This window comes from Stegodyphus dumicola, chromosome 7 (genome assembly GCF_044657685.1).
Source record: "Stegodyphus dumicola isolate Sdum_Otavi_A_Nest chromosome 7, ASM4465768v1".
Lineage (NCBI taxonomy): Eukaryota > Metazoa > Arthropoda > Arachnida > Araneae > Eresidae > Stegodyphus > Stegodyphus dumicola.
The window spans coordinates 137027268-137053006 of record NC_140774.1 but is presented as its reverse complement, the minus strand read 5'-3'; the positions used below and the strand labels follow the sequence as shown (position 1 = coordinate 137053006).

Here is a 25739-nt window from a genome sequence, read left to right as displayed (position 1 = left end):
AACTCTTGCTTAAATAGCACTTCTTTCTACCTTAATCTGAATAAAGGTTCGATATCTCATTTACATTCTGGCATGAAAAGCGTGGGTGAAAAGAGAGTAATAGGAAAATACTAAAAATGAACTAATAGTTAAAAATAAACAGATAAAGCTCACAGGGATATATATACACCTGTTGCCTTCATTTTGCCATTTATTAATCGTTGCTTCAAGATGTACGACAATATGGATGTGGGTATAAACTGGTCAGTCTATGCTTTCACTACTTAAACATTTAAATATGCAAATATCTTGGGAAGCAATTTGAAGAGGTTTAAGTTCTTGAATGACAGTTAATTTAATTTGGCTATTTATCTTCAGAAAATCCTGCATAAAAGCAGATCTGTGCCAACAATATGTGTATGGAAGTAGAAGTAGATATTAGAGATGTGCAATTCCTTCAAGAACTGATTCAAACAACAGACTCACTTCACCAAACAGTGAAATTTGATTCCTTAAAAAAAAAAAAAGAGCAGTAGCTCGTTTACAGTTCGTCTATCGAAAGCTTTTGTTGGAAGCATGACATGAAAGTTCTGTTCCCATTTTAGGGGAGAAAAGAATGCTTATCCTCGCCCGAAATAAAACTGAGATTAATTTTTATCATTTCTCAACTTTTTGAAAAATTTGTATACAAGAATTTTATAGTTACTTCTTAGTAGAAAGGAGGTTTTAGGGAATCTCAAAACTACAATTGGAAGAAATCATCTCTGCGAATTCGTGGTTTGATTAAGTCCATTCTTCTGATCTCGTTATTCATTCACTTCTTTTCGCTGTTCGTTTTATTCTATTCTTGATTTACTCCCATTTCTCAATTTTTTCATTTTTCAGTTCAGTAGACGGTGAATAAAGACACCCGCTCTTTTTCAGGGGTTAACAGGTATTATCCCACATTAATTATTAACTAGACATATTTTAATTTTCAATAATATAAGGAAAATAATTGCATTTTTTATGTTACAATACATAATGTAAAAGTATAAATTTTGAAACATATTTACGTGAAAGAGGAATAAAGACTAAAAATAAAGTGCGGTTGCATTAAAAATAAATTAAAAGCCCATTAAGTCCACAGTTTATGGAGTCCATAAAGTTTGATAAAACATTCAGAAAATTGATCATACAAAGAATCATAATGTCTTAATTAAGGCTTTACTCTGTGATCTTAAAAAAGTTACTGTATGTGAACTTATAAATAAAAGAATGAAATTTTAAAGTAGTAGTAAATATGCCACTATAATATTCATACTTTTAAACGGGATCGCAAAAATATTTTCACAATGAAACAGGTAGATTCATAATTTTACAAATTGGAAGAACATGATGGAATAATAAGGAAGCTTTTGAAAGGAATCCCACATGAAACCTTTAATAAAAAATCCTTTTTTAATAATTGTATTTTCACATTAGCTGCTCGAAATTTAATGTGATATTGTTTTTTCAAAGGGCATTTCATTTTATAATGATCTGGAGATCCAGCGTCCCCACAGACACAAATATTAGTATCAGTAAATCCAGTGCTTAGAGCAATACGTTGCGTAGGGACTATATCCTATTATGTATTTTGAAACTGGAATATCGAAATTTTACGATCAACTGTAGGCATATAGTTAAATGTGCGTCTGTCCTACTCACAAAAATTCCATTCTTGTGTCATTTTTTAATGAGATTGTCAATAGATATTTTTAAGATATCTAGTTCAAGAAATGGAAGCCTATTCTACAATTTTTTTTCATCAAAGGTGTTAATTAGCAGCGAGTCATAAAAAAAGAAATGATTCAATTTAGTAGTCTGATTCCATAAAAGAGCGGTTTTGCCCATGTCTAGTAGATATATTTGTTGTACGAAATATTGAATAATTGCTTTGGATAGGAAAAGGACCTGCAATCTGGCAAATTTAAGTTACAGCCTAATGCTTTGAAGGTGTTTTAGATTATAGCTTAAGAAAACAAAATTTAGAAAAATAATAAGGATGAAAAATATTTAAAATATGAAAAAGCCATATAAATATTTCGCGTTTCTTCTTAAATTAACACAATATCCACTGTTTCGAGCTCAGGAAACTATGAAGTGAATAAAATTAAAAGCAACCTTAAACGAATTTCAGTTTTAGAACAAAATTTGTTTCTCATTTCTTTTTGGAGCCTAAGATCACATAAACAGCTCTTGTTAAGTTTTAAAATGTGTATTGTTATTTGAAAAGAACTGAAAAGAGAAATATATAGAAAGAACTCGCATGTTTGCATGTTACCATAAAAGTTTTTCATAATAATTGTATTTTTTCCTGGGTGTAAATGATAACATACTAAAAAGCATGTGATTCCCGCGGGCCAAAAACCGACCGAGATACTTCATATCAAAATCGGAGATAATATTCAGGATCTGTACACAAATTAAAGACCAAATGATTGCATTTGTACGTAACTGAAAATTATAATTTTAGAAAATAGTTTGTGTTAAAAGATTAAGCAACGACCGTAATTTGCTTTAATTTGTAAGTGAAAAATATTTGTACTTTATTGAACTTTTTGTAGGATTGTCAGATTATTATCTAAAATAATAAAATTTCCTAAGAATTGTAATAACGTATTTTTGGTTTTGGAAGCTTATAAATTACTTGCGTGCATTCAATCGGCATACCAAATGGCAAACACGACTCCTTTGCGTTCCTTAGCAACTTTTACCGTACGCATTTATCCATGATTTAATTGTTGATCTCTGCAGTAAGTGAAAAATAGAAATGTGTCTTTAGCTTTCTGAATCACCCTGTATGCTTCGATGATTAAAAAATTGTATCAAAGCAGTAGTGTACAAATTCAGCAATGTGAAGTTTGTTATTCTCGTGTTTTCTATTCTGAGTGAGGATCTAAGTTGCTTTCGATTAAAATATATTTATAGGAAGATAAAAGCAGATGAAAAATGTATACTTTAATCATGAATAGGATGACTTTAGGTTGCATTTTGCGTAAATGTAAAAAGTATTTTTACTAGTTTGTAAAAGCGCTCATCTGAAGAGATTCAAACAATTTCTTTTATCAGTTTATTTAATGGTTATCATTTTATTGCTATCATTGTGCTAGTTACAATTTTTGATGTGAATTGTTTAATGGTTTTATTACCTCTTTCATTTTCGATAGCTAACAATGAATACAAGTATCGATCATTAAAAAGGCAATAAAATCATAAAATTCAGGAGGCATCTATCGCATTTGTTAAATAGAGCATGTTTGAAAATGTATTATTGAAAACCTTCTGCACTACTCAGGTATATTTATACTTATAGCTGAGTCTTTTATGGTTAGACAGTCGTGAGCAGTAGATATACATGGGAAAAGGGTAGGAGGATAATACGAGTTTTTCTAATTACATTTCACAATTTATTCTAAAATTTTCAGTAATGTAGAAAATGGATAAATGATACACCAGAAAATTATAGCAATAAAATGAAGTTTATATATGTGAAGTCTAATTAAAAGCACATTTAAAATTAAATAAAATTTAGTATCCCATAAGTTCATTGAATTAAGAAAAAGTGATAAAGAATTGTTTCCGGATGGGGGAGCGAAACTGCTTATAATTCCAATTAATATACTAGTGATTTAAAATTAATAGAACTCAGTTATCCGAGCTACAAGAGATAAACATTTATAAATGGTTGTCGTAATATGTTGTACTTTTACATTCAATTAAAAACCCCTTAGAATCTCCATCCTCATAATACTCCGTGTACTTCAGCTTTCGTAATTTAATAGATCATTCAAAAAGTGAATAAACACCAACTGCTTCCATACCCGAAGCTGCTTCTTTATAATTTGCAGAATAATAATGTTACGCTATATATATTATGAACTATATGTCGTGCTGAAGATTGCATTCCATTTTGTTTAGTTTGTTGCAAATGATGCAAAAATGTGACATAGCCTTCAAATCAAGACTGTGACAGCCTTCAAATCAAGACTGTCAACGCTAATCGACAAAGCAGTAACACATCCATTCAACGTCGAATACCCTCTGCGCCAAACTAAATACGAAATTAAAGGAAAAAACTACCGCCAGATTCTTAAAATGTATTACAAAATATCTAAACTTAGTACGATGGTTTATAATTTACAAAATCTTGATGATAAATAAAGTTTCTAAATAAGTATGTCTATTTAAACGCTCACTTACGGTCCAGAATATTGGAACTTCCGGTTTATTCCGTTACAGAAAAATGCTTATAACTTCAGTTCTAATTAACATATCAACAAGCAAAAACTTGTATTTGATAGCTAAAGATGTATTCTTTAAGATAATATAATAAAGTAAAAATCGAAATTTTGTCCGAAAATCGTCTTTTGTACGAGGTCGGATATCTTAAAAGGGGGAGTATATAAGGTATTTCTCCCGCCTCTTCTTGGCATGCTTTCGTGGTGAGGTGGGCTGCACTCTGCGTTCTCTCAGAAGTTCGTGGTTCGATTCCCCGTGAAGTGGTTGCTCATTTTTCAATCTCTCTTGCTTCCCCCCCCCCCAAAAAAAAAAAAAAAAAAAAAAACTAATGTCTTTCCAATTGTATAACTTTAAATAATTCGCGTAACTATAATTCTGAGGATATTTATACTATATACAAGGCGCATAAAAACAAAGAGAAGTATTTATAGTTTTAATTTTAATGCTTACATCTTTGAGAAACGAATGTTTTAGTTCCCAGGAATGCTTCGTGACACGGCTAATACACATATCCATCCAAATGTTGAAAACCGTGTGTTATGTCCTTGAAAATAGAAGAAAGGAAGTTGATATTTGTATTATGACGTTGTCGGAAATGTATTTCACTTTCACGTTTTCTTTGCTGGCATATAGGTGACTGCTTTATGATTAATAATGATTTGAGCATTAAAAAAAAATCGTTTTTCAGAATTGTAAAACGATAAAGGAAGCAGGAGAAATGGAGAAAAATGAGTTAACGAAAAACGAAAAACGAAATATTTCACCACATTTCCAGTTCGTTGCTCATTCTATTGTCATTTATTTATCTTTTTCTCCCATTCTATTATACTTTACGTAATACGATTTCCGCTGGTTATTTTTTTAAAATTACTGCTGCGAAACAGGATGAATTATTTAGATCCTCGCTACCCATTGCTACCGGATAAGGCAACTTAGTATTTAATATAAATTACATAAATCCTTATTTTTTAAAATTTACACAGAAGATTGTTTGTGTAAAATATGCATGAGGTCAGTAGTTGATTTTTAGATGCATTAAACTTTTAATTCAATAGAAAATACTTTTATTAGATTTCAGTTACACACACACACACCCATGTGCACATAAAAAAAAAGGATCTTTTCAACATTAAATCTTCATATATAATTTTTTTTTTACAAAGATAAACTTATAAAATATTTAATTCTTTTTGTATTTGCGCCTATGTGTGTTTACTTTAATGTCAAATTGTTATAAAATATCATATGACAATAATAAGAATATTAAATTTGTGGATAACAATTTATTATCTCGAATTAATTCTTATCACGAAAATATTTATATATGACATTTTGCACAGAAATAAATTGCTATTTTAAAATATATAAAATAATATTTTGATTATTGTCATTTTAAATGAAAGTAATGTTTCCCTTTGAATATAATTTCAAATCCGTCCATTATTTTATCGAGAAAAGAGCATTTATACGTCTTGAAATTTTATTGCAGGGAACATGTTGACAGTTTAAAATCAAATTCTAAATACGTTTTTAAAATTATAATTCCAATTAATTTCAATGCATGTTTATAAAAGTTAAATTATATTTAATTGATAGCTTTTAGATTTACCTTATACCAATAAAAATCTTAATTATAACTACTGTAGTTCTTAATTTTCAAAAGTGAAAGATGTAACTTTAGTCGACGACAATCATAGTATCATCTACCTAAAACGGAAGCGTGTACAATTAAAATTCAATCAGATTTTTTTCTCTTTTTTTTTTTTTTTTTGTAACCTGTGTACCTGCAGTAAGGATATTGCGAATTAAATGAAGATGTGTTGATTCCATGAGGTGTTGTTAAGCTGTTTGGGATCTACTCCTACTAAATCGATGACCAAGTATCTTCTTCGCTTCCTAAACTAGATGGAGAAATTTACTGGTGGAATGGGCTCCCCCCCCCCATGGAAGTAAATCTAGAACTCTTACATATCTGTCGATTTTGAATTAGTACAGGCTGAAATGTACTATTGAAAACCTTTTTTTTTGGGGGGGGGGGTTGTGGATGAAATTAAATACGAAAGCATGGATCAGTAAAGAATATTTTCTGTTATTTTCTCGGTATTCGCTAACTTTTCTTTATGTTAACTTATAAGGTATTTTCTCCCTTCTTTCAACCTGATTTCGTCATGAGTCCCAGCGAGGGCATTGTACATTTTTCATGTCTCCTGCTTAAAAAAAAAAAAAAAAAAAAAAACAATAGCACTACAGCGGCACCCGAACTAAAAGGTGATGGACGATAATTCGTCATCTCTAAGTTTTGACTATTGGATCCTAATCCTCAATTGCCTTTTAAAAGGGGGAGTATATAAAATGATAGTTGTTAGAGTCATTCTAGAATTTAGTGTTAGTCCTTAACAGTTCACTCCAGAATTAAGTGAAAGTCGGAATATATTTTCTTCCTCCTTTCCGCATGCCTTCGTAGTGTAACTGGAAGCATACTCGACGCGTATTCGAGAGATCAATGTTCGAGTCCCGGCGAGGGCATTGCACTTTTTCACCTCTTTTATTTCAAAATAACCTAATGACTCTACAAACCATGTCAAAATATAGTAAACAAACGTTAAACTTGTAGAGACATTAGGTTATTTGGAAGCAGGAAAGATGGAAAATAGCAAACGCCTTCGCCGGGATTCGAAATGCGGACCTCTGGAATACTGGTCCAGTGTGCTAGCCATTACACCACGAAGGCACGCTAGGAAGGCAGGAGAAATACCTTATATACTCCCTTTATTAAAGGGCGACTGTGGTTTTTAGAGGATCCAATCGCCAAATTCTGGAGAATCATCATCTAACACCCTTTTTGGTTCGGGCGCCACTGTAGAGACATTACGTATTTTTTTGGAAGCAGGCTAGATGAAAAATGAACAACGCCTTCAGCGGAAATCAAACCGCGGACCTCTGGAATACCGGCTCAGTGTACTAACCATTACACCACGAAGGCACTCTAGGAAGGCGGGAGAAATATATTATAAACTGTCACTATTCTGTATGGTAGCATGGTCTTTCCTATGCTGTTGACTACAAGCTCCATGCAGCTGATATCTCGATTCATTTAATTGAATTGGATGTTTCAAAGCAGCCAACTTAGAGCTTCAGAATATTCAGACTTCACTCCGGAGTAAAGACCCTTGGTATTATTTTAGCAACACTAGTGGTTAGGCCTTTGGCTTCGGAACATAAAACTTTATAATGAAAGTTAAACATACTAATTGCGTAGTGAGAATTAAACAGGTTATAATTCCTATTATTAAAACTAGCATAATCCTTCATATGGACACTGTAGATGTCAAATAGGTAAATCTCGATGAAATCATACTTTGCTTTCATATCTTTTCCAGTGCCGTTTGCTTCGGCAAAAATCTATATATTGATACTAAAATATTAATCTCTCATTAGTCATGATGTAAGTTTTTAGAATTTAAATTGTGTGTTTTACCAAACTTTCGTCATCCGTTCATTACGTGACAGTAATTAGTTTATTTTTTTATTCATTCTAGAAGTAAAAAAAAAAAAAAAAAAAGATTGAAGAAAGTCAACCCCCGTAATAAATGAGATTAGGGTGAATTCTATTTGTTTTACGTCGATTATTAAAGGAATTTTAACTTTAATTAGTAGCTTTGGGCGGCGTTCCCATAATAGTATATGAATGAATTCCGACATGCTTCTAGAAAAAACAAGGAGTATAACAAAGTTTTTCCATTAAAGTTGAAAGTTTCCTTATTAGTTTAATTAAAACCCAGTGTCGGTTCGCCATGTATTTTGAGTGTCCACATGCTAAAAAGATAGTGTACACTTAAACTTTCAAACCTTCAACGGAATTTGAACCCGGGCCCATCGATGCGTCATCGCTAATCACTTCACCGACGAAGGGCGGCATTATGAACTGCAGAGTTAAGGTTGCCGATTTAAGATTCATACCTAAATGTCATCACTCTAGACCCTCGTCTAGTCTATTCGAAAATAATTTCAATAAGAATATCGCAGTACATAGTTATGCATAATGCAATCCAAGAATTCTCATTTTGCAAAATAATACCAAAAATCTGAAACATTTTACCTATAATTTAAAACTACTTTTATAAACGACTTGCACAGATTTTACAAATTTGTAATAACTGCAATTTTTCATTGTTTTCAGAAATTTAACATAAGGAGTTTTGCATTGAAATTAAATTTATCACATAAAAATAAAATCCATTCTATTATGTAACAGTGAAAACTCACAATCTTGTAAAATATTGTAATTATATACTGACCAGGCCTAAATACAAATTACATAAAACGCATAGAATGAGACAAATCAGATAACTATGACTCTTGGTGGCATTTCACAAAATTTCCATACTTCGTAAAATAATTAACGAGCTTTTCGGAAGAGGACTCATATGGTAAGAAGGCTCAATTTTGAAATGTGTAGGATTTTAGATAGCCAGAAATTATTTGGCATTTGAAAACTTTTTTTATGAAACCTTTAGACTTGTTATCTAGAATATGTAATTTCTTGCAATTATGGTCATCCTCAAGCATTTAGGTAAGGTTGACTCTGCAGAATTTGCAGCGGTTTTTTGTCGGCAAAGCCTTTACTAAGTTGTCTCACTTAGGTACTTTAAAAATAATTCAATCCAATTTTCTTAGAGTCTTGATTGGACGCCGGTTCGTCTACGTAATATCGATTGTATATCAATGACCTTCCTACGCCCTGTCAATTAATACATTAATCCAAATACGCATTTTAACAGGATTAACTTTTTTTCTTTTTTTTAACCGTATCGATTATGTGTCGTGTGTCGGTTACGAATGTAGGTTGCATACGGGTTCTCATCCTGTGTACAAAGTATTAATTAAGTCTGATGATGATTTTTCGCTCTATCGATCAAATTGATGCAAAGCAAATGTTTTTGTACTGATATAAAAGAAATGCCTTCGCACGCAATTTGATATTTTCCTTATATATTTTATGTAGTCTAATTCATATGAAAATTTAGGAGCATTGGGATATATTCATTATAATTTAATTAATTGTGGGTTTTCTACTTGAATTAATTAAAAGTATGTTGTCTTTTCATTTACTGTAGAAGGCGGAGGCCAATCAGGAGCCGAGTGGTAAAGACGTTGAACACTAGTACTTCGGACCGGGGTTCGAATCCCAGCGAATGGGTTGGCTGCATGGGCGTTTTCATGGTTTTCCCCATGTATAACACACAAGCCAGTTTCCATCAGAAAGCCCTTCACTAAGGCATTATTCCTGTTACGCGGATAGTCATTTGATTTATTTGAAATAATCAAATAAACCAAACCAATCATTTACTGTAGTCTATTTTGTTAAAATTAAAAGTTTAATGACAGGGAAAAAAAACTTTGTGAATGCAACCTATTTTTAGGATGAGCGAGTACATCTTTTTTTTCTTGGCATGAAAGATATTCTTATATTCAGTTAAGAAAATCAAAAGCATATTTAGTACTTAACTGTTCATTATGTTGCACCTAGGGCCAAATTATTTCACAAATCATCCTTTTATTTTTTCATAAATTAAATTATTGTAATAGTATTTTCATTTATTGATAGGAAACTCTCTCTAAAATAATTTTTAAAGTAAATTATTTTATATGTATATGCAAATACTTTGAAGAAATGTTTATTGTTCTAAGTAAGCTATTTTTGTTCTGTCAGAATAAAGTATATCTCCATTTGAGAGAACTATTTTTGGCAATCCCTCTTGAGAAAGCGATAAGTATGCATTTGCGTCTTGAAATAATATATTAAAAAAAATCAAACATTTTTTTCAACGGATTTGTTGCTTATTTTGAAAAGTTTCTTAATAAAATATAAAAGTTGTTAACTACATTTAATGTTTGTAGGATTAATTCTTAAAATATATAGCTTATCCTAGTTGCTCAACTTAAAGTTGTTTCAGGTATTTAACTGGAATTTGCCTACCAAGATTAGACAGCAATTTCTTTTTAATTTTATGAAGTTTATTTTTTTAAAATTTTTTAAATAGTTTTCCTAATCTTTTCAAACGATGACGAACTTTCTATGGTGTTAGACAGTAATCTAACTTTTTCACATTGCAGTTTATGTATTTAATTTTATAAAGACGAAAATGAACAAATATGCATTAATCAGTTATATTTCTGAAACTGTGTTGTTTATTTCTCATTTTGAAATATACTTCGTAGTATGCAAGTTTTAAGAGGAAAAAAATGAAAATATATAATTTTTCGCACACGATTCCTACGGCAAAATATACACTGTTGTGCAAAACGTAAGCAACAATGTAAATTTTCATCAAATAGCCATGAAATTGCAGAAAAAGGGGTTTTTGCAATCAATACAATGAACACGTTCAGCAGAAAGATCATGAGTGTGCAAATGTCAGGAACAAAACGTCACAGGCGACGTGACCGTACGCAAAACACGGGCGGTCGGCGCGCTCAACTCAAAACAACAAGAACAGGAGGAACGGAAACGCAGTTCACCCTAAGCATACGGAATTATTTGAAACAATTCTTCTGTTGACTTTTCACAAACAACATTCGCTGAAGTGCAGGAAGAAACTTACTCTTATAACTGATTCCAATCGCTTTTGCCATGAACAAGAATGTACATGTTTAATTTTGTCCTAGTTTGAATGACGATTAAGATTCATTATGCATAACTTAGACAAAACAAGTGCATGACAAGTCTTAAGTCGTCAAATGTACCCAAAAAGTTAGACATTCGCTGCAGGTGCAAGTGAGTTTTTTCGTGAAATATGGCTAGAAAAAATCACCTAGATGACTTCATACTTGTAAGAATGATCGGAAACCTGGAGGAGGGGCGTAGTATGACCAGTGTAGCTGAAGAGTTCGGAATCAACAAAAGTGTCGTTTTAACGCTCTTGGTAAGCCTTCCAAACCATAAGTACAGCTGTTAGAAAGGGTGGTGGTGGCCGCCCCAGGAAACCAACTGCAGTGGATGAACGGTATATCGCCCTGCAGGCGTAAAGAGCCCGAAACCAGTCAGCAAGCTCCATAGCTCAGCAACTGTGCACAACAACGGAGCGACAACTGTCGCGGTTCACTATAACCAGACGCCTTCACAAAGGTGGCTTATTCGCCCACAATCCTGAACTATTCAAAGGGTGCGAAGCATCCCTTTGAAGGTAGGCCTTAGGCGCTACCGTTTAGAGTGGTGGAAGGAGCACAAAAACTGGACTCCTCACCAATGGAGTCGTGTCCTCTTTACGGATGAGAGTCGTTTTAGTACCACAAGCGATTCTCAATGCCAATTGATTTGGAGAGAGGTCGAGATACGGTTTCATCCCACAGAAAGAGACCGTTGTAGTGGTCCTGGGGTTCTCGTCTGGGGAGACATTATGCTGAACGGGCGAACAGAGCTCCACGTTTTCAACAGAGGTTCTGTAACCGGAGATCGCTATTTTTAGGAGGTGATATTTCCCCATGTGCGTCTGTTCCGAGGTGCAATTGGAGCAGACATCGTTTTTATGGATGACAATGCACGTCCACACCGGACGTCTGCTGTTCAGAAGCTACTGGGAAGTGAAGATATCATCAGAATACTCTCCTGATTTAAATCCCATAGAGCATGTGTGGGATGCTTTGGGAAAACGCCTTGCACGATTACATCCTGCAGGAAACACCCAAAAACCGAAACAGAAGCTGATTGAGGAATGGAAACTTTTACCTGAAGATCTGTTGGACAATCTGGTGCTGAGTATGGACAGACGGTGCGAAGCAACCATTGCAGTAAGGGGAAGGCATATCTCATACTAAGGAACGTCTGCTTGTTGTTCTTCCTTTTGTACAGACAATCATGTGTAACGATACTATGAGCTTAATAAAGCCTTTTTTGCGTGTGATTCCGTGCTGTATGCATTGTATTAATTTTTGCGCAAGTATGCTTTCGTGTTCGTTTAAATACAAAATGCTGTCTCTCTGAATTTCATGTCTATCAGATGATTTCTCGTAGATTTATGGCAAAAAGAACACCTTTTGCACACCAGTGTATATTTTTGCTGATGTCTTCATCAAGTCATTGATGCCTTCTGCAACTGAGAATAATATTTTTCCTCGAAATTAGTGTTTAACCCAGATAAATTACTATCGGATGTCTATTCATCCAGTCTACTCACGGATAATGGGGATTTTGGTACTTTTACATCAAGAATAACAGCTTCATATCTACTCACTATCAAGAATCATCTTTCGCTTCCGCAATTCAACAGGGTATAATTTTAAATGATGCATTAAACAAATAGATATTATTTTCGTTCTTGAGTATTAACATTAAATACATAAATGGATAAAATGTTCTTTAAGATTGTGTAGCTTAACAATTTATTATGAAACATTTTAAGATATCCAATAAATAAAAAGGGAGTTTTTTGCGTAAGACCGCTGCAGGTTACAGGTTGCGTAGTTCACATAGGTAAACAGTTTGCAAATGTGTATAATCGCAAATTATTCGCTGTTTGCGCGTGTTATTCATAATTTGCACATAGTTTACAGTTGCGTGAGGTCTCTGTTTGCGAACGTGCACTTATAAGCTCGCAGTTACAGATCGTTGCGAGAATTTTGACGAAGAAAACAGGAGGGTGCAGCTGGCTGCGGAGGCAGTGATGCAAATAGCGACAATTGTAGTACAGGAGGATGCAAACTCTGCAGTTTGCGCATTTGCATAGTACGTGGTTTTGGTAAACACGGATCGTAGTTTGAACAGTAACACAGTTCACATAGTTGTACGAGGCGTATTCGGAAACTAAGTACCGTTTTGAAAAAAAATAGTAAAACAATTTTTTCGAATCCAATTTTATTTTTACATGTAAATACATGTCTTAAACTATTTTTGAACATAATTTCCGCCAATGATCAAACACTTGTCATAGCAGGTGACCAGTTTTTGTATACCATCGTCAAAGAAACTTCCCACCAGTTTCGATAACCACGAGTCCACAGCATTTTTCGTGTCATCGTCAGATCCAAAGCACTTGCCACCAAGCTCGCGCTTCATGTGCAGGAACAAGTGATAGTCGGACGGCGCCAAGTCCGGGCTGTACGGCGGGTGATCGAACTGCTCCCAATGAAACTGTCGAATTAACGATTGAGTGACACCGGCAGTATTGGGCCGAGCATTGTCATGGAGCAACACAATTCCTTTACTGAGCATTCCTCTTCGTTTGTTTTGAATGGCACGCCTTAGTTTCGTTAAATATCGTGCCGCATTAATGGTTTCACCTCTGGGAAGAAATTCAGTAAGCAAAACGCCTTTCCTATCCCAGAAGAAGTGCACATGATTTTTTGTGATGACATTGTCCCTTTGAACTTTTGTTTTTTCGGAGAATGAGTGTGTCTCCACTCCATCGATTGTTGTTTCGATTCTGGTATGAAATGACACACCCACGTTTCATCACCTGTCACAATTTGGTTTAAAAAGTTTTCTCCCTCATCACTGTATCGCGTGAGAAATGTCAGGGCACTACCAAGTCGCTTTGTTTTGTGAACATTAGTGAGCATTTTTTGAACCCATCGGGAACACAGTTCGCGCTAATTCCAGCGGTCAGACACAATTTCGACTAAAACAGTACGTGAAATTTGTGGAAATGCCTCTGAAATAGTTGTCATTGTGAAGCGTCTACATAAATTGTAGTAATTAAAGTAATTAAATTGTAGTACATAAATTGTAGCGTTTACATAAATTTTAGTAGTTTTGACAGTGGAGTGCAGGCATTGCATGCTATGACAACTGCATGGATTTTGCATCAACATGCATGTTATTATTTGTTTCTTTATTTCGATCTTGAGCTATGGTTTCCTACATTTTCTCAGACATTTGAAATAATAATAGCCCAATAAAGGCGTATCTTTCGTACCAATTTATTTACATTTCTACTTCATCGATCGTTTTCCTCACTCTGTAGCAATCGTGTCTTAACAAAGAGGAAAGAGATCACACCTTTGTGCTTAAAGAGACAGAGCAAACATCAAAGAAAAACAAGTTTCCGTTTATGCGTTCTATTGGAAATGGGGTGGTCTTTCCTCATTGAGAGTTACATGCGGAAGTCGATTATTCTTTTCCAGGAAAGAAGGCAGGCATTGATCGCTTTGTTCGTAGAATTTCCGAAACTTTTTCTCTGGCTGATGTGATGGGGTTGACTATTTCTCACAAAAACGAAACTAAAGAGAATCTGGGGAGATGTGACCACTAGATGTTCTAGCAATATTAGACAGCATAGTTATCGTAAAAAGCAAAAGAAAAGAGAATTAAATCTATATCTGCAAAGAAGTAATTTTATGCATATCCGCTTCTATTTGCCACTGCTAGTAAAGCAATTTTTCCATGCCGATTTAACTTTTACTATGTATTACTTATAAAAAAAATTCTAAAACTTTTTTAACATTTTAAAATTTCTAATATTACTTAAAAGTTACGAATTTCTAAATTGGAGTTTATATATATATATATATGTGTGTGTGTGTGTGTGTGTGTGTGTGTGTGTAACATAAAAGTTATGAAAGGAAACTGCTAACTTTGGCAATAATTTTGGCAACTTTTATTCCTCATTCTAATTTCACTATTTCCCCTTTCTTTCCTAAAATTAGTAACTGTTTATAATATATGAATCTAAACTGCGTCATCTAAAAACCAATCCTCTTCATGATCTGTTACATAATCCTGCAATGTGGACAGCTCTTATCCAATCACGCAGATCAAGATACATTTTGATTCTTTCCGCTTCTTCTGAATGTGTATTCCTTTTTCCGCATGGTCTTGCTGTCCTAACACGTGCCGCTCATCTCTCTGCTTCATCCATTCTCTAAAGATATACATTTTAAAGAATAATTTGAAGATTCGTTGCACATTGCGTTTTTTATGATATGTGAAGAAGATTATGTGTTTCAAGAGTTAGTTGCGCTTCAAATTACGCAATAAAAGAACTGCCTAAATCCATTACAGGTGCTACCCATTCAACAAGATATTACTTATATAGTATATTAATGAGTTTTAAGCAAATTCTTCTTAATGTTTTTGAGTTTCTTCCTATATAATAAAGCATTATTGGAGTTCATTACGTTTTTGCTGAAGTGATAAGGACCGGATGTAGGGGGATCTTATTTTTTCTTATGAGGTTCCATCGTGAAAGTGTCTATGGGAGCATGAGTAATTGGTTACAGGTATCGGTACTCCCGATATCAATCATATGAATGAATCATATGAACCAAGATGCTGATGTCACTGGTAATGCTTGAAACAATAACTAAAATGCCAATAAATAATAAACTAAAGTAAAGAGGCAATTAAAGAAGGCAATTTATACCTTAAAGTTCATTCATTACGTCTCCCCATGTGTGACTTTGATACAATCCCGTTACCCTTTAAAAGTTATCCACAGAAGCATTCTCGATTCTTGCAGATAGCTTTTGTGTGCTTTGCTTAGTACAACAAACTAAAACAAATCATTTTGTGAGCAAATGTTCCAGAAATTTTATGATAATTTTTTTAAGAGTAAATATTTTGCTACAACTCGAGAAACGTAACATAAGTTACAACATCGCTGCTTAACAGTTAGATTTATTGATAGACCATTTCTGTTATTCTTGTGTATTTCATTAGTCCATTAATTATTAATGTAATTTTAACCTTCAAGACAAACAGGGCTTTGTTGTGAGATAGAGGTTATGTGTGTAATAAAATTAAAAATTATAATGATATTTAGAATTGATCGTTAAAACTAGTATATTTTCTCGGTATAAAGCCAGTTAAAAATTTGCAATTATAGGAAGTATTAATTTTTGAGGTTATAAAAGGGTTACACAATCTTGACAATATCAATTTTGCTCGAGCCATTAAAATATATAAAAACCATTAAAATATATATACAAAATTATATTTATTGTATTGAAATATATTAAATATAAAAGCCATTAAAAATAAACAAATTTGTGAAAGCACACCTAGAACCTCTTCGAAATATGAAAAATGCAGCCTAATATTCTAAGTAATTTATGCATTTTTAGAATTTGGTTCACTGATGTTTCGCTTTACGTTTGCCTACTGGTATTTCAAATAACGATTTAAGAATTCAAATTCTAAATAGCATAATTATTTTTATTTTTGGAGCAAATTGCATAAAATATATTTTTTTAAATATGGCATTAAGGTGAAATTAATTCACATTTATTTAAATATGGCATATAAGGTGAAGTTAATTCACATTTATTTAAATATGGCATATAAGGTGAAGTTAATTCACATTTATTTAAATATGGCATATAAGGTGAAGTTAATTCACATTTATTTAAATATGGCATATAAGGTGAAGTTAATTCACATTTATTTTGTTCCATTTTACAAAGTTCTTCCTGTAAATTGCACTTAATAATTAGATATACATTCCATATCACACACATAATAAACGGATATTTCGGATATTATGTACATTGACAAGAAGCTATTATATTTCAGTTTAAATTTCCTTTTGGTAAATCCTTATTACAAAATTTATAGATAAAACACAATATCTTAATTATTGTAATCGTATGTCTGTCTTTTGCGAATTAATGGTAATAGAGGAGATTTAGACAGTTGCTCATGAAAGAAAATTACTCGACGTGTTAAGTAATCAATCGTTAATGCATCAAAGATTACATCTTTTTATAAGAAGACTTCCAGATTGTGAACGATAAACTACTACAGTTAAATCACAGATGCGAATTATAGTTTTAAGTGAGATGTTTTCCTTAATTGTGGAAATATACAATATTAATGGGTTGACCGTTGGGGAATTCCGTTGGATGCTCTGATGAAAAAAATTAATGTGCGTGTTATCTTCTTTGTTAAGCTGTAGAATGAAAGTTTTCAACCTTTCACACCAAGAGCCATATTAATAAAGTAGTCATTAATAAATTTAACTTTCACTAACCGTAGAATGCAAGCGTCATATATTCACCTTAACAATGTCTCAAAAATCGCTGAAATGTTGTATTTTTATTGAACGCAATCAATCAAACAGCTATATTCCTATTTGATGTGGCGCGAATTAATGACATCGAAGATCTGCGATATACCGTTGTCTCAATCGACTGGATAATGGCTTCTAGCCGTAATCCGAGTACATCTTTATAATACCATGGCAATTCCATGCGTACTGCGAACATTTTGTGGCTTTTCTCTCCTCCATGACAGAGCCTCCATGATAAATCTTATAATCCTTGGTTCCTATGACCTTAGGGCTTTTCAAAAGTCAGGTTGTCCAAGAGACATGTCCGGTTCTGTCCCTCGCTTGTTTAGCTCTTTAATGAAAGGTTACGATTCAGATAAAGTTTCAGCACTGAAAACTGGTTCAAGTGCTCCAGCCAACTATTACGTTTTTCAAATAAAACTGTGTTGTGCAACCAGTATGTTATTTCACTGATCAATGCGACCACTAACTCTGATTACGGATTCTGGATGATAAAACATCACAGACATCTCTTTTTCAATTTTATTCCTTTATATTTCTTTCACATTTATCGTCTGTGTAAACGTTTGAGAGCATAAAAGTGTATGCTGAGTATTAAAAGAGAATAAAATAATTTTTAGCAAATGGAAAAATTCCGTGGCCTAGGAACAGTGCATACCTGTAGTTCTTATAAAAGAAGCTCGTTTGCAGTTTAGTTAAGGAGAGAGCTAAGTACCGATATACTTTAGTCCTAAATTGTCGAATGGAATTTGATGTGTTATTGTGTTGGCAAAAACCTAACCATGATATATTGCACTGATTGCTAGTGTTATTAGTAGAATTACCTGCTGCTGTCTTCTGATGCAAACCAATGTTATTGTAAATCTATATCCGTCGAAGTTATAACTGAGTTATTGTACTTGAAGGTTAAGATTCAGACATCAGATTAACGGGGAAGAAAAAGAGAAAAAAGAAAACAAACTTTCCAAATTTTTACAGCATTTTTCTAAAAAATAGATTAACTGTTTCAAAGAAAAAAAGAACGATTATAGGATTTAGATGCTAAAGCAAAGTTTGCAACAAGGTAGAAAATCGTTTTTAAATTTTTATAATTGAAATCATAAGTTGGTTACAAATTTATAAAATTTATAGGCAAAAAAATAAATAATTTGACCGATTGTTAAATTTAATTTTGTTTTTATTATTTGATGTAAATATGCCTATATTTAGCCATAGTTGAATGAATCATATCAGGTAATTTTTTTACGTAAAAAATAACTTGATATTTTTTCAATTTTGATGCAGCAAATATAAAAAACAAATATGTGTTAGTTTTAGGGTCTGTATATTGGAAAACGAATTTTAATTGTTTTATTTTAATTTTATCAAAAAATGTCTGCTTTGCATGCCACTTAACGGAAATAATATCTCATCTTCTATCTTTACATAATTCTTGTTGAGATAAAATACGATAAATAAAAACGCAAATAATATTTCTACAGGAGGTCGAAACAATTATTTGAATTTGATGCTGTTATCTCATATTAGTCCGGATATGTGGTGTTATTTTCGGCTTAACTTTACATAAAGCATCACATAAATAAAATTATAAGCATTTTTATTGAAATTTATACGAAGTTTAAGCAAAACCAAAAATGGAAATGGCTTAAGAAGCCGGAGATTACGATAAGGCTATGGAAGCACTTTGCGAAAGTAAATCATCCCAGAGGAAGCCACCTAATGAAGCCCTCGGGTAATAAAGCATTATTGGAGTTCATTACGTTTTTGCTTAAAGTACAGCGACTGAAGTGATAAGGACCGGATGTAGCGAGATCTTATTTTTTCTTATGAGGTTCCATCGTGAAAGTGTCTCTGGGAGCATGGGTAATTGGTTACAGGTCTCCGGAGCTTGTTAAAGTATTACAGTTTTATCTGCACAGATAATGGATAGGCAGGAGTAAGAGGGAATTAGGAAATCATTAATTAATGTGTTACCGCATAATCTAATGAAGAATTACAATTTACTTAGCGGCTGTATAATGAAGAATTATCTACAAAGACATGAAAATTTTTCTCCGCAGAAATGCCAAAGTTCATTAAAATGCGTAATTCCAAAACGCAAAAATATATTTTTTTTATGCATGAGTTTGTCATAAATTAACGTTTTACGTGAAATGTTCCTAACAAGTAGTAGAAATGTTTATTGTAATAACGATAAATTAGTCTGAATTCTATTTTGCTAGATTTTATATTGTTTTTTACTTTCTTGTGCAAAGTAAAAAGGAAGTATTGTAATCGCGAAAAATTTCGGGTATAATACTCGTATTTCAACGAAAATATCCATTTTGACTGCTATTGAATGCAATTTAACGATGTTTTTGCGTGACATCTCTACGTAAGGACAGAATAAAGGGCTCTTTTCCCCCCAAAAAAATTATAAAACTGGTTTAAAATGAATATTGAAGAGATGTGTTTCGTGGCATCTGTACGTACATATGTATCTCCCGTAACTCAAAAACGAGTAGCCCCAGAACGTTGAAATTTTGTATATAGGGCTGCTATATCATGTACATGCGCACCTCGTATTTTGGTTGCAGTCAGCCGTACCAAAAGTGTATAAATATATGCATGAATATATCCACTCTCTTACTCGGTTCAGTAAGCTCAGCTTCATTATTCTTATACGTTTGTCAATTGTGAATATTTTGCTTTAAAAATGATTAAGATATGTTGTTCTTCCGGTTAAGATTTTTATGCCCTTTAGTTAGTCTGCATGCAATAATTGTGGAATTATTAACAATTTAAAAGTTTTTTAAGTACGGCTAAGCCTAATTTTTGTTACTATGGCTGCCATATTTGTTTACATTTGAAATTTGGCAGAATACTGGATTGTAGCCAATTTAGAGAAACTAAGCTTTGCAACAACAATGTAATGTCTTTATTCTAACGAATTGAATTATGGTTAATTCATTCTGGAATTATCGGTTAAGTTATTACCTTGTATTTCTTAGAAACTATAATTGTAAAAATTGTTTTTTTAAATTATTTTAACTGTACTTGGTATTTTATTTTTTTCTATATCTTTCAATTTTTAATAAAAATATTTTGAATTTTTATGTATTTTTGCCTTGCCGCGAAGTGAGAACTGAATTAGTTCGCATGCGGTACAGTAATTAGTACCGCATGCGCATTAGGTAAGTGAGATCTTCTGCGAAAAACTGTTACTGTTTCTTTTTTATTTTCTTTTATATATCGTTTTAGATTTATTATAGTATTTGAAGAGAACTTGTAGTAATTCTTCAGATGATATAATTTTTGTGCACTCTGAGTTATAAAATGAATGTTAATGCTGTTAAGTGAACGTAGCGCCGGAGTGTCGCTATGGTAAATAAATATAGTGAACGTTAAAGGTTGCGTTTATTCTATTGCGGTTTATGCGCTATCGGCGAAGTAGATTTAATTCCAAATTCTTTAACTGTTAATTCAATATGTTTAAATTAAATGCAGGGAAATTGCGTATAATTTAATATTCCGTACAAGGAAGTCATGTGGTGTACACATTAGATTTTTATTTATTGACACCTCGCGTGATTTAAAAATTTATCCGTACTTTAGGTGGGCGTTGTGTGTGATTTCAATTAGAACTTTGTGATGTAAGAATTTGAACTTTAGCCACATGGCTAGCAGCCTCGTGTCTGGAAGTTTCGTACTACAAGTCATTGTTTTAGTTTGTAGTGTAAATTCCAGCTGCAAACCGACATGGATTACTTAAAATATTTCATTTGTATTTATTTGACTTAATGGGTTTCATGTTAAAGCGTTAAAGACGTTAAAAACTCTTTAAACAGTTAGTAACAGACAATGTTAACCTTTCCTCAAGAAAAAAATCCAGAACGATTTTAATATGTAACTAGTTACTTACTATACTATATTTTACTAATAAACCCAAGATTTTCTAACAAACAAATATGCTTTAATTTAAAATGACCAATCAACAACAGATGTCCTATGTAACTTTCAGCCCTTGTTTTCAGTCCTCAATGATCTGTCTCGAGTAATTTTTGTGATGTGATAATTTTGATATGTTAACTCGTCGGGAACGAACGTTTGAGTACTTAATAGTGTGTCTCAGACTGTTTTTGACTACTAATGTTTTCGAAAACATTACTTGCAGAAGTAAACATTAATCAGTTGATTGCGTATACGACACATACAATTTTTCTTTTCGACCTTCTTTTTTCTCCGCCATCTTTTCAAAAATCATATGAACTAAGATACTGATGTCACTACTAATGCTCGAAATGATAGCTAATGTGACGTAAACAGTACTAAAGAAGTACACAACTTAAAGAAGTACGTAAATAGTACTAAAGAAGGCAATTTGTACCTTAAACTCATTCATCTTATAGATAGTACCTTAAAACTAACTCCATGCTGATTGCATTAGTGGAATCTTAAAATTCATAGTTTTAGAATGTGTAAAAATAACATCTTACCTGTTTTCCAAAATAAAAGCCTTAAAACTGAGCATTCCGTTTTATGATATGTAATGCCCCGTGGTACATTCGGAATAGCCAAATTCGTAAAGAGTTAAGAATAGAGGATCTTTGTGATTTTTATTGCCGCCTATCTAGGGCATTTTATGATAAACAGGAACTTCTGGACAATCCTGTGGTTGTTAACTATTGTTATGATACTAGGGACCCCAATTTCAGTAAACGCCCAAGGGCGATCCTAAATGTTAGTAATGTGTAATTTTGTATATGTGTTATGCAAATTGTTGCTCAGATTCTTTATTGTATAATGTTCCTTTTTCCTCCTGATTGCTTTTTGTTTTTATTAGTGGCACTAAGGCGTCGCACTTCGTGTTTTGTTTCTCTTGTTCTCTTGTGTGTACATGTATTCTTCTGTGAAATAGTTGTTAAAAATAGTTAATTATGTATGGATTAGTAATTAGGTACTTAAGGGAAAAATATGTATTTAACTATTAGCAATTATGAATTTAAACTCTTGCTCATTTAATTATTTAGCACATTCAGTTATATTTCTCATAATTCGAAACTTTTATCATGTTATTCGATGAGGGGTAGGGCTATGGCGCCCAGGCACCCTGGTGGTTAAGCAGCGCAGTTCAACATCTAGCCTAGCATTCCGTTTTAAATTGCTTTATAAATCGTTGCCATCCACAGTTTCAAAGCGAAAAATATGTAAATTAAACATTTTGATATTTTCCAGTAGTTTTAAATTCTGAGTTAGTATTTTCGTGCGTTAACGTTTTCGTGCGTTTCGTTAGTATTTCGTGCGTGTGGTTTGTATAAACTTTGTGAATAAACATGCCATAAGAGCAAAAAAAATTATGAAATGCTTAGAACCCTTTTTTACAACCCCAGTAAGTAACGGGTTTTTACAGGTTAAGATAACCGAAGCAGATCCGGATACCTTCATCATCTCGATAGTTAAATAAATGTACATTCCAAATGTAAATATTTTAATAAATATAAAAGAATTATGACAACACTTAATATTCTATAAACGTGAACACTGATCAACTAACTGATGTCCACAACATATACATTTTTTTTCTCTTCGCCTTTTCTAACATAAGATTTTGCCAAGCATGGGATTTCTAGGGCAAAATGTATTTGAAATTACATCTCTGAAATTTTAGTATCGTCGCGTACCCGTTTGGTAAGGCGTGTGTACTAGTTTGAAGGTTTTGTGAAATTCAATGAATTCTGGATTTTACGAACTTTTAAGAAGCATTACAAAGTTCATAAAATCGAAAGTTCGTAAATAGAAATAGTATTAAAAAATAGACCGAAAAAAAACAAGCATTTCTTTTTGTGGGTTTCTAAGTTTGCGGAATTAATTCTTCTTATTTTATTGCATGTTGGACCGTGATGAGCTGGGCTGTGGAGTCGGTAGGGAAAATGACCGACTCCGTCTCCTGGAATTTTAAAGACTCCAATTCCCTCATATATGTATGTAAACATATACACATGGGTTACAGCTTATTTTTTTTTAATATAAAAAAAGTAATAAAGGGTACAGAAAAAAATTGATGGCATAGCAAATTATTTATATTTATTAGCATTTATTATGAAATGAAAAAACTGACATTAGTCATTTCTAAGAAACAATAAAGTTTCGGCAAGATCTTCTTTGTTGGAAGCCTATAGATCCGATTTGGTAAACTTCAGAGTTGAGAACTTTCTACATTAACTTGAGTAGGAGAAAAAGCTCTTACTACTTCTTTTAACTTTTCAGGATAGATTTTTATAAGATCTAAAAGAGGTGTCTTGCAAGTGCAATCATATTTCTTTATTTCTTCAAAGCCGTGTAGAAATCCTGTTTGTGTTTTTACATTTTTATATCTAAAGGCTCTTTATTTTCATTCGCTTTGACTTAGCCTTTTCAGTATTATTCAAAAATATTTCTCAAAATCTATTTCATCACTGGAATATGATGATAGAGACTCAGTTGCAATGTCTGCAGTTTGACTGTCCTGTTTCGAATTCTCCAATTGTTCTGAGAATAATTTCATTCTTAATGAAAGTTCATAGGTGGCTTTCTTTGCCTCTTCAATTTGTTCGTCATCCAAGAAAATTCGGTATTTCGGATCTACATATATTGAACCCAGCAAGATCTCATTGTCTAGCAAACTAGTTTCTCTTTTCTTCACTGAAGAAATGATTCCTTCCGCAATAAACCCTTCATTTCAGAAAGGACAAACATCCCATTCTTCCATTCTCGCCTCCTGTTAATTCTTCAGATTGCAGCTTTTTTGTGGCTATATACGATGTAGAAAGAAGAGTTTCCAATTCTGCAAGATCATATTTCTCTATTTCTTCAAAATTCATATTTCATCATATTTCTATATTTCTTTCTGTTAGTGAAACATTAGGGTTATCTACATCTAAAAAAGTTCTTAATTCTAAAAACCTCTTTATCATCAAATGTGTACTTCGTTATAGCATTGCTTGATCAATAATTGCTCATTTTCCTGCTCGCTTCCTAAGAATGACATCAATTTTGGGAGTTATTGCTGCTATTGCTCCTTACCTAAATTTACCAGTGAGATTTGTAACTACATGAAGTAATTAAATGAATCAGTTTAATCACTAATGGCAAATATCACATCCATCCTCCTCCCTTATATTTATTTATTAATATGTCAATAAAATAGAAAATAACTATTTATTAATGTATATAGTGCATAAATAAAAATAATAACTCAGCTTGTCATTAATTTTTTTCAATTCATTTTAATTTCATTTCAGATTCAAACTGTCCAACAAAATCTGGAGTCAACCTGTTTTTAGCGACTCCAGCTCCGACTCCTTTTACCCCAAAATCTGCCCAACTCCGATTCCGACTCCATGACTCCGAATTACGTGGCGCCCTAACTAAAAGTTGGAGAAATTGTCGTCCACCACCATTTAGTTCAGGCACTCCTTTAGAGTCATATAGAATTGTTCTGAAGTTAGGAAACCACAGAAATCCACAATGTCTTTGCCGGGATTCAAACTCCACTCCTTCGTGTGCTAGCCGGAGTGGTTTTCTGTTACACCGCGAAGGCATGCGGTAAGGAGGAAGAAAAGCCTCTTACACTGCAATGATTTTATGTTTTGTAAGCAATGTATGCTGAAATGAGTAGACACTTGCTGTTGGAGAGACTCATTAACTAAAGTATATACTATGTCAATATTATAACATTTTTCAAATTCCAAATGCGGAAAAGTACTTTTCATTCGAAACTGTGTATTTTTCGTTCAAATTCGTACATGATCCTCTGATTCACGGATTCAAAAACTGAAATAATATTCCACGGAAACAAGGTACCTGTCACTTCTAAAACCCAAGGACTTCTATATGAATCTTATAGTTATTCACTGCAACACAAATTTTCCTTTTTCCGAAAAATTATTGGTCTAAGAGCTTTTCGCAAATTTCAGCGGTAATTTACACATTGTTGGTCATATAGTACAACGAGTAGAGTTTCTTTACGTACTTTAAAGTGTCTTGACTTTTTGTGTGTTCTTATGAATAAAAGTGGATGTTTCTCTTATAAATATAATAATACTTATGAATAAAAGTGAAATTTGGTTCAAAATAATATTGTGCATTTTACGGTTTTTTTCAAACTTGCACGTTTCACTTTCAAAACAAATATTTCGTCTGGCAGGACTTTAAAAACAAATCTTTTTCTTATACATCACAATATTTTCTCGTATATTCTCTAAAAGTTTCAATGTTCTTTGCACTCAGTAATAGCAGACGTGTCTACGTTTGCATTTTCTTCACGAACCTTCTGGTATTTTTGAATATTAATATTTTTGAAAGCAGCCACTTCAGCATCAAAACCCTTTTAAGTCGATTTCTTAAACAAAACACTCGACGCCTCTCTCTTCAATAGGTTTCCATTGAGGAAAGATTTTTGCTTCTGCTTTTTTGCAACGAAAATTTTAGTACATTTTATGGCTTGAAATTTTACGTCTTTCGAAGATATGCGAC

At 32.8% G+C, this 25739-nt stretch overlaps 1 protein-coding gene across 1 annotated transcript in view; it reads left to right on the top strand.

Annotated features, from left to right (window-relative positions):
• Positions 1 to 25739, top strand: part of LOC118194770 (uncharacterized) — a 294334-nt gene that overhangs the window by 129590 nt on the left and 139005 nt on the right. The window lies entirely within an intron of this gene.